The 7,500-nt window shown below is 39.3% G+C and overlaps 1 protein-coding gene across 1 annotated transcript in view; it reads right to left on the reverse strand.

The window, feature by feature from the left end:
• Window positions 1-7,500, reverse strand: part of LOC138054068 (tyrosine-protein kinase BTK-like) — a 164,773-nt gene that overhangs the window by 149,480 nt on the left and 7,793 nt on the right. Inside the window, exons 2-3 of the mRNA XM_068900578.1 lie at window positions 4,347-4,412; window positions 3,024-3,103 (exon numbers count right to left, since the gene is read on the reverse strand). The gene's annotated coding sequence lies outside the window, so the exon portion shown is untranslated. The remainder of the gene's footprint in view (window positions 1-3,023; window positions 3,104-4,346; window positions 4,413-7,500) is intronic.

The following is a 7,500-nucleotide window of genomic DNA, read 5'->3' on the forward strand; positions in this document are numbered from 1 at the left end:
TAGCTATAGGGGTAGTATGTCTTGGGACTGGTTGTTTAAGTGGAAATTACGTGGGCGTTATCTCTATCTTTGCGGGATCTAGTATGTAGCGTGACATCAGATAAACTGGTTTCAATTGTAATTAATAAACGGTATCCATGGCTGCAAAGGTTCCAAATCACGAGTGTTGTGAATAACGCGGCCGGTGACCTCCAGCTCTAGGTAACTAACAATAAAAAGAAAAAATAGACATCGGCGGATGACGTTCGTACAAAGAGCAGTTGAAATCTCTGCCATTTATGCTGGAAATTCTGTACTGGCGATTTAGTCATGTTGTCAACAGGCAGGATTATAGTAAATATCTTATTGGGCTTTGAATCAGCAAACGAAATTAAACGAGTCACGCTCAAGCCCCAACGTAGAACCCATCATTTAGTCGCTGCACTGCTCGTTATAAATTCAGAGTTACATCGAATTCTGTTACACGTGAGGCTGTTTCAAGTCTCTCGCTATCTGAAGTTTGTGTTTATTTTGCGGAGGGAGGTCAAATGTATTGCTCGGAGGGGTGTATTACATTGCTTTTAGCCAATGAAATCACCGCCTCCTAATTCTATTGTCCATTTGCTGCACAGAAAACTAAATTCTTCCCAGAATATAACTCGGATACCTTTCAGGTATTCCGAGTAACAAAACGCGCTCTTGAGTAAAACTCACTAATTTCTTCAGGAAATGGTTTTTTTTTTGGCTTTACGTTTGCACCCAATCGTATAGCAGAAGCCGGCAGTTAACAGTAAAAGGCAAGCCAAAAGACAGAAGGCGCTTTATAGCCCTTGTGCAGCTTCTTCGCGAAGCAGGGGCTCCACTGATTTGTGAGAAGCAGCGCGGAAAGAAATGTACATGTAAATATGATATCAATCACAAATAAATTTTGAATCGCACCGGGTGTTTCAACCATACAAATTCTACCGTACTCATTCTGTGGAGAACCGCAAATATCCAAGCTAAAGCATGAAATTTATACGCTCCAGTTTCTCTTTGATAAGAATTTAACTCAGTGATTTTACATGTAAATGCCCAACACACGAAGTCCATCTTCTTGCGGTTTTCTCAGGGTCTAAAGTGCACTTCCAAAATCTGGAAGTACATTGTGATTGGTCAACGTAAATTCCGGATCGTTTCAGCAGACGCTCGTGGAACGCGAGAGGAACACGTGACAAATTCCTAAGAGCGTCTGCTTGCGAGGCTAGGGCTACTAAAGTGCAGCTGGTTTTAGTTTCCCAGTGAATACATTGCTGCTTGTTCCCTTCTTTGATTTTGTTTAAATATCACTGTTAAGTTTTAAACTTCAGTTTAACCGACTGCACTCCTTAACTTGCATATTGAGTATCAAAATGCGGACCTTTGGGGCCTGTGTGTATTCCACCCTCCCTGGTTACGGGCCTGTTTACATCGAATGAATGTTAATCGTTCGTAGCTTTCAGAGTTAAACAATGTACCTTTTAGGCAAGAAATATCCTTCTTTCGTTCTTAATATTTATATTCCATCTGTGGACTTGGGAAGCCTTTATGTCGGGTATTGATTTGTTTCAATAATGAAGCAACACAACAAGCTTTCTTTCAAATAATTCTTGACTAACAAGAGTCAATCAAACTTCAATCTTTTTTTTTTTTACCCGAAGACTGTCCAGAGTGGAGTGCAAATGAATAAAATTATAGATATCCAGAAAATAGCAAACATAGATCCACTCAAGGTGTTCGATTCCTTCTGAGATATCCAACCCGAAAACGTTACCAGAGAATTTGCCGTTTGGTTTCAGTGTTGTACAAAGCATCACGGATAGTAAAATGTAGATGGTTTTCACGTGACGTCATCGCCGCCACGTTGGTGGACGAAAACCAAAAGATCTCTCATTAGCTCCTTTTGTTTGTCCACCAACAATTGTTCATTACATTACTGCTATTTTTGTCTCTAGAGATTGGTTGCATGTAATCTATTAACGAGCATTCAACGAAGAGGTAGATGCCACTAAATTTCTTGTGTGCGTTGTGATGTTTATTTCACGCATCTTATGCAAGTTTTTGAAAGGGGATATTAAATTACAAAAAAAATATGCCACTGAAAGATTGTTAAAAAATATTCATTTTTGGGCGTTCATTTGGACGAAAAACTCACAAAAACCTTTTCCAGCGTAACATTTATGGAAACAAAAGAAAAAAAAACGATTTGCTATTAGAGGCAAAAAACCATTCCTTTTTCAAATGCGTGAGTGCAAACAAGAAACACAATCCGTGCCACTGAAACCATATGAAATTAAATAAATTTCAATCGCACAGTTCAGGATCAAACCCTTTCCTGAAGAACCTTTTCTATGAATAATGAAGCACAAAAATAGACAATAATCCTTCGCTGTTACATTTTCAATTTTTTTTTACCTGAAGACTGTGCAAAGTTGAGTACAAAATAAATAAAAACAGCCAGGCAACTGAGATGCGACTTCAGTAAACACAGATGCATTCAACACGTCAGATTCCTTCAATTTTTGTTAAACCCATACAGCCAATCGGTTCAGTGTTAAACATAACTCTACAGTTAGTAAATATTTCAAACAAAGCTCACTTTGATATCCAACGGCGAAAGATGAAATTGTTGTCGAGGACCATTACTCGTCGCTTTTAAGATTTCAGATATTTATTTCTCACCGCCTGCCTTGTTTATCCAATTGACGATTCATTCCTGAGCTCCATAAGGGTATATTTTGTTTAAAGTTCCACTAAAACGACTTCGCATTACAACGACCTCGATGCTATTGCAGGGTAATTGAATGTTCTATTGTGTCCACCGGATAAAATCTACGCATTTCTACCAGCCCCTGAAACCTACCGAAAATACGCGCAGAAGACTCTAGGCACAAAGACATACATAGCAGGGGAGTGACACGTTTTCATTTTCCGACACGGGAAAAAAATAAAACGGGAAAGTTCTACTTACTTTTTGACTGAGATGCCATATGGCAACCCAGTAATTAACATACTTTAGCACATACCGTTGAAAAGCGCTTCACAACAATGGGGGCTTCAGGAAATTGCTGAGATGCTGCCACAGAACTGGGGCTGTTTCCGCCACCTTAAAGAGAAATGTGATGGATTATCTACATGATGTTGTGTAAACAGAGGCTCGCGTTTTCTGGTAGCTTTACAGCCATAGATTTATTTCCTTTATGATTATTTTTTTATTATTCTTCAGTATAAAATTTAAGTGCTACATGGCCAACGTTTGCAAAAAACGTTTGCAAAAACGTAACCCTTCCTTGTAATTGCACATATTCATTGCCGTGACCTTTTAGCTCAGTCGGTAGAGCAGCGGTGATCTATGCGGAAGGTTGTGGGTTCAATGACCACCCTAGTCGGAGTTTTTCTCGGTCCTTGTGTGGGCCCAATTCCATTAGTAGGGCTAACGCTCACATGGTTTACTGAGTATAAAACTAGTACTTCACATTACGCTCCAGTGGTTAATCCTATAGTTATCATTATTTTTACTAATTAGTCTTCGTAGACAGAAAATAAATTGGATGCAATACCTACAAAGTAGTATCCCATTTAGTACCGGGCACACAGGTACATGATTCAGAAATTAAATGAATGTTGGTTTTTGATCGAGGGCCCGGAGATTCTGGATTACCCTCCGACAGGGTGTTCATCAGGTGTCAGGCATCGGAAAATTCTCCGGCTATAGTCCATGGTCCAGTTCAATTTTCTCTGGGTTGCCATTGTAGTCGCAACGGTGAGAGCTTTGCTATTTCAGACAATTCTCCTGTTTCATTTTCCTTTCCTCCTAGCTGCTACTTCAATTCGTAATGAAAACCAAGCTCTTGGAACAGAGTAGATCGATCGCTAACAAGTGAGGACGTTGCTAAATTAACCGTGAAACGACAAAACAGCAAAACGAAACACAGAAACGTCGTGTATAACTTTGTTAAATAGGCCTGATTAGGCCTAAAACGTTATCGCTGCTAATTAACGGAGATTAAAATTACGATTAAGATTAAGATTGAGATGAAGGTATTTTTAAATATCAAAATCTAGCCTTTGCAGGTTAGTATTCAAATGTATGGTGGGTCATACATGGTGTTTTGGTGTTTCTTTTCTCTGTTTTGTGGTTTAGTAATGCCCGCCAAATGATGACTCAAGTCCAAGAATTAAACTTAGTCGAGTGCTTTCACCCGTGTGCCAACTCTGTTCACTACCAAGTCTTCTTTTATAATTATAAATTAAAGATCATTTTTTTATTTCGTTGGGTAATTCATGTGACCTTTGTTCGAGGTATGATTAACTAATTGGTAACATTAGGCAGTTTAAAGTGCACTTACCATTACGAGCAACACGGTGGTCTCGGGGTAGAGATTTAACATAACCATCAACTTCTGCATCTAACACTAAGGAGTAGAAAGCAATTATGCAAATTGAGACATGTGAATCCATTTTCACATTTCCCATGATACACTTTGTTTGCCCCCCAAATTTTGCATGAACCATTGTTTTCAAATGCTCTTGGGAATATGCAGTGTCCCAAGAGTATTTGAAAACTATGGCTTTCTTGCAAAAATTGTGGGGGAAAACAAAGTGTCTTATGGGGAATGTAAAAATGGTCAATTAGAACAAATTTACGGCAGAACACAATCATGGCATTGACAAGCTCATTAACTTGAAAATTAAAAGAAAAGCTTTGAAGCAGGCTAGCATCTGCAGTTTCTTCAACCCAAGGACCAGAGCATCTGTGCAGACAAGAAGCTTAAAGAATGTAACTTACATGTTGTATATAGAGAGGTATAGCATCAATCACAATTGCGATAAAGGGCCAAACAGCAATTTACATTTTGTCAGGCCTTAAGGAATATGTTTGTTTTCAGATCATTTCTTGCCTACTAGCTATATATTTTAAACAACTTCTTAGAAGGGAGACAAGTTAGAATAAGGGAATTTTGATGCCGTTATGGCAAGCAGTCCACGGGGCATTTACGTTTTTTTATCTTTTTTCCTCTCCACCCTCCCTACATCCATTAGGTATGATGAGAATTTGCTAACAGGGGCTGGGTGTGGGGAAATGCTAGAATCTGGAACCAGAACCGGAACCGGACCAGGAATAAGAGCAATCGACAAAAGGACTAATGACGCAAGATATTGTCGTGTGTTATGGGACTTAAGGTAATTCCTTGGTATTGCATTGCGCATCCCTACTGCGCACGATTTTCGCGTCATTAGCGCGCGCTCATGAGCACGTGCGCGTACAAAACGTGAGATTTCCCTCAAACTAAGCGCGATAGCGAAATAAATGCTCTTTTTCTCTCAAACGAGCACGGTGACCCCTGAATTTTTTCCAGGTATTTGCTAAGAACAATCTAATAAAGAACATATTTGACGAAGAAAAAAAGTTTGATAGTAGAACATGATTTTTTTTTGAAAACAGTTCCGTACTGGGTGTATTTTGGCCAAGGCGAGGACTTCAAGCTAACCACGGAATTGTCCAAAAGAGTGCACTATTTCCACAACCAAGCAATCAAAAACGGCGTAGATGAAGCAATACTGCCTATGTGAATAAAAGAAGCTTTATTTTCAAAATAAAATTTTGTATCTTTCAAGTAACGAAGACTTAATTCTGTATGAAGGTGATTCGAATTTTTAACGCTCAAACAGTAAAAATACCCCATTTTAAGAGCCTGCTGACGCGTAAACAAGCACGGTGACCCCATTTTTTTATTGCATTTTTTTAATGTTCATATCATGAATTTTAATTATGCCAAGTTTCCAAAAAAGTTTGATAGTAGAAGAATTTCAAAGGAATTACCTTAAAGCCCGTGAAAAACTATCGAACAAAGTTGGATCCAACATCCAACAATGTTGGATGTGAATGTTGAGACAGTATCCAACATTGCTAGACGGAACAAGCTACCAGTGCAAGTTGGCGCTAAATTTGAAAACATGGCGGTAACACGCAAACAAAAAGCGCTTGTAGCGTTTATGGTTCTCGAGCTGTTAGGGGACCCAAATGACCGTGTCAATCGAAGGAAAACTAGGGAATGGCTAAAAGAACCAGCCAGAAAGGGACTGTTCCAATCTGTAATACAATTATCGCTGCAGGATACGCCTGTATTTAAGGAGATGATGCGAATGAGCCCGGATCAGTTCAAAGAAATTTTGAACGCAATTGAACCGGACATATGCAAACAGAGCACCAAAATGGGTAGTCTCCTACGCAGCCGTTATTTGTGTGGTCACGCAACGCTCCTCCTCACACAAACAACGGCTGCTTTCTTTCGAAATACATTCCTTTCTCTTTGTTTGGACTGCGTGGCGAATGCACGAGATAATGAGGGGTTGCACCAATCGCGGCTCGCCTTTTGATTTGAAAATTGACGGCCTGTTATTTTCGCGCGTATCTTCAGAGATTTCACCCATCTGAAACTCCAAAGAAACTGATAGACGGTCGCTCAAGGTGCTTCACTTGTCCTTCAGCAGCCTCTGCAAATGACAAGATAGAGATTTTTTGGTGACGTTCTGTAGATCTTGCTGAAATTATTAGATCTGCGATCGGTGTGGATGTGTATACTGACTGCTCGGAGAGCAGCGACCTGTTTTTGTGGAGTTAAATGCTACCAGCGTTTAGTGAGGTTTCAACGTGCATCATGTAGGCTGGAAAATATGAAGAAAGAAATAGAAGAGGACTTCAATGCCAGATAAAATCCATAGGAAAAGCGACTACGGCGATTGAACGAGAGAAGAGAACAGTTATGAACCTGAGATTGGACATTTATTTATTTAGCATTGAATAATGTATACATCATGTGAACAACATTTCGCTCTGGGCCCCAACATTTCCTTGAAAATCATGTTTTAATAAATACACACACATTGTGTGATTTCCCTGGATGGTCTACCGGTATTTATCACGGGAACATAACTCACCACTCAAGTGAGTTCACTGATTTAGAGGATATAAATGATTACATGCAGATAGTCATGAGCTTCTATTACATATGGTTTAGACAACTTGACCATTTATTTTAGTGTTCACCATTCAGCTATATTAATATATTCGTAATCTACTATTGTCTAAAAACGTCAGCTTCATTGACAGACACAGCACTTAAGGTTCTCACGATACGCGTGCTTTCGCAGCATCTCAGTTTCGGCATCTTTCATTATTTTAAAAGTATGCATCATTTTAAAAGCACGCTTCAGTTGAAGCAAAAACCAACGAATAGCTTCCACTCTCTGTACTGCCGGACGGTCGACCTCACCTTTAGAGCTTATATTTACGGCGCTAACTCCAATAACAGTAAAATAAATGATCTGATCCTCCATGAGGTTTACAAGCAGAGGGAAAACAACAACTATGTCGATTTCATCGCAAAAGAGTGGAATACTGAATGACTTGATAAGTCAAGGATTTTCCAACTCCGTTGTTAGATTAAAAAATACAGCTTTCTTTTTCAAAACTACGCTTTTGATTGAAAGCCTCTGATA

The sequence above is a fragment of the Montipora capricornis genome, chromosome 6 (assembly GCF_036669925.1).
Source record: "Montipora capricornis isolate CH-2021 chromosome 6, ASM3666992v2, whole genome shotgun sequence".
Lineage (NCBI taxonomy): Eukaryota > Metazoa > Cnidaria > Anthozoa > Scleractinia > Acroporidae > Montipora > Montipora capricornis.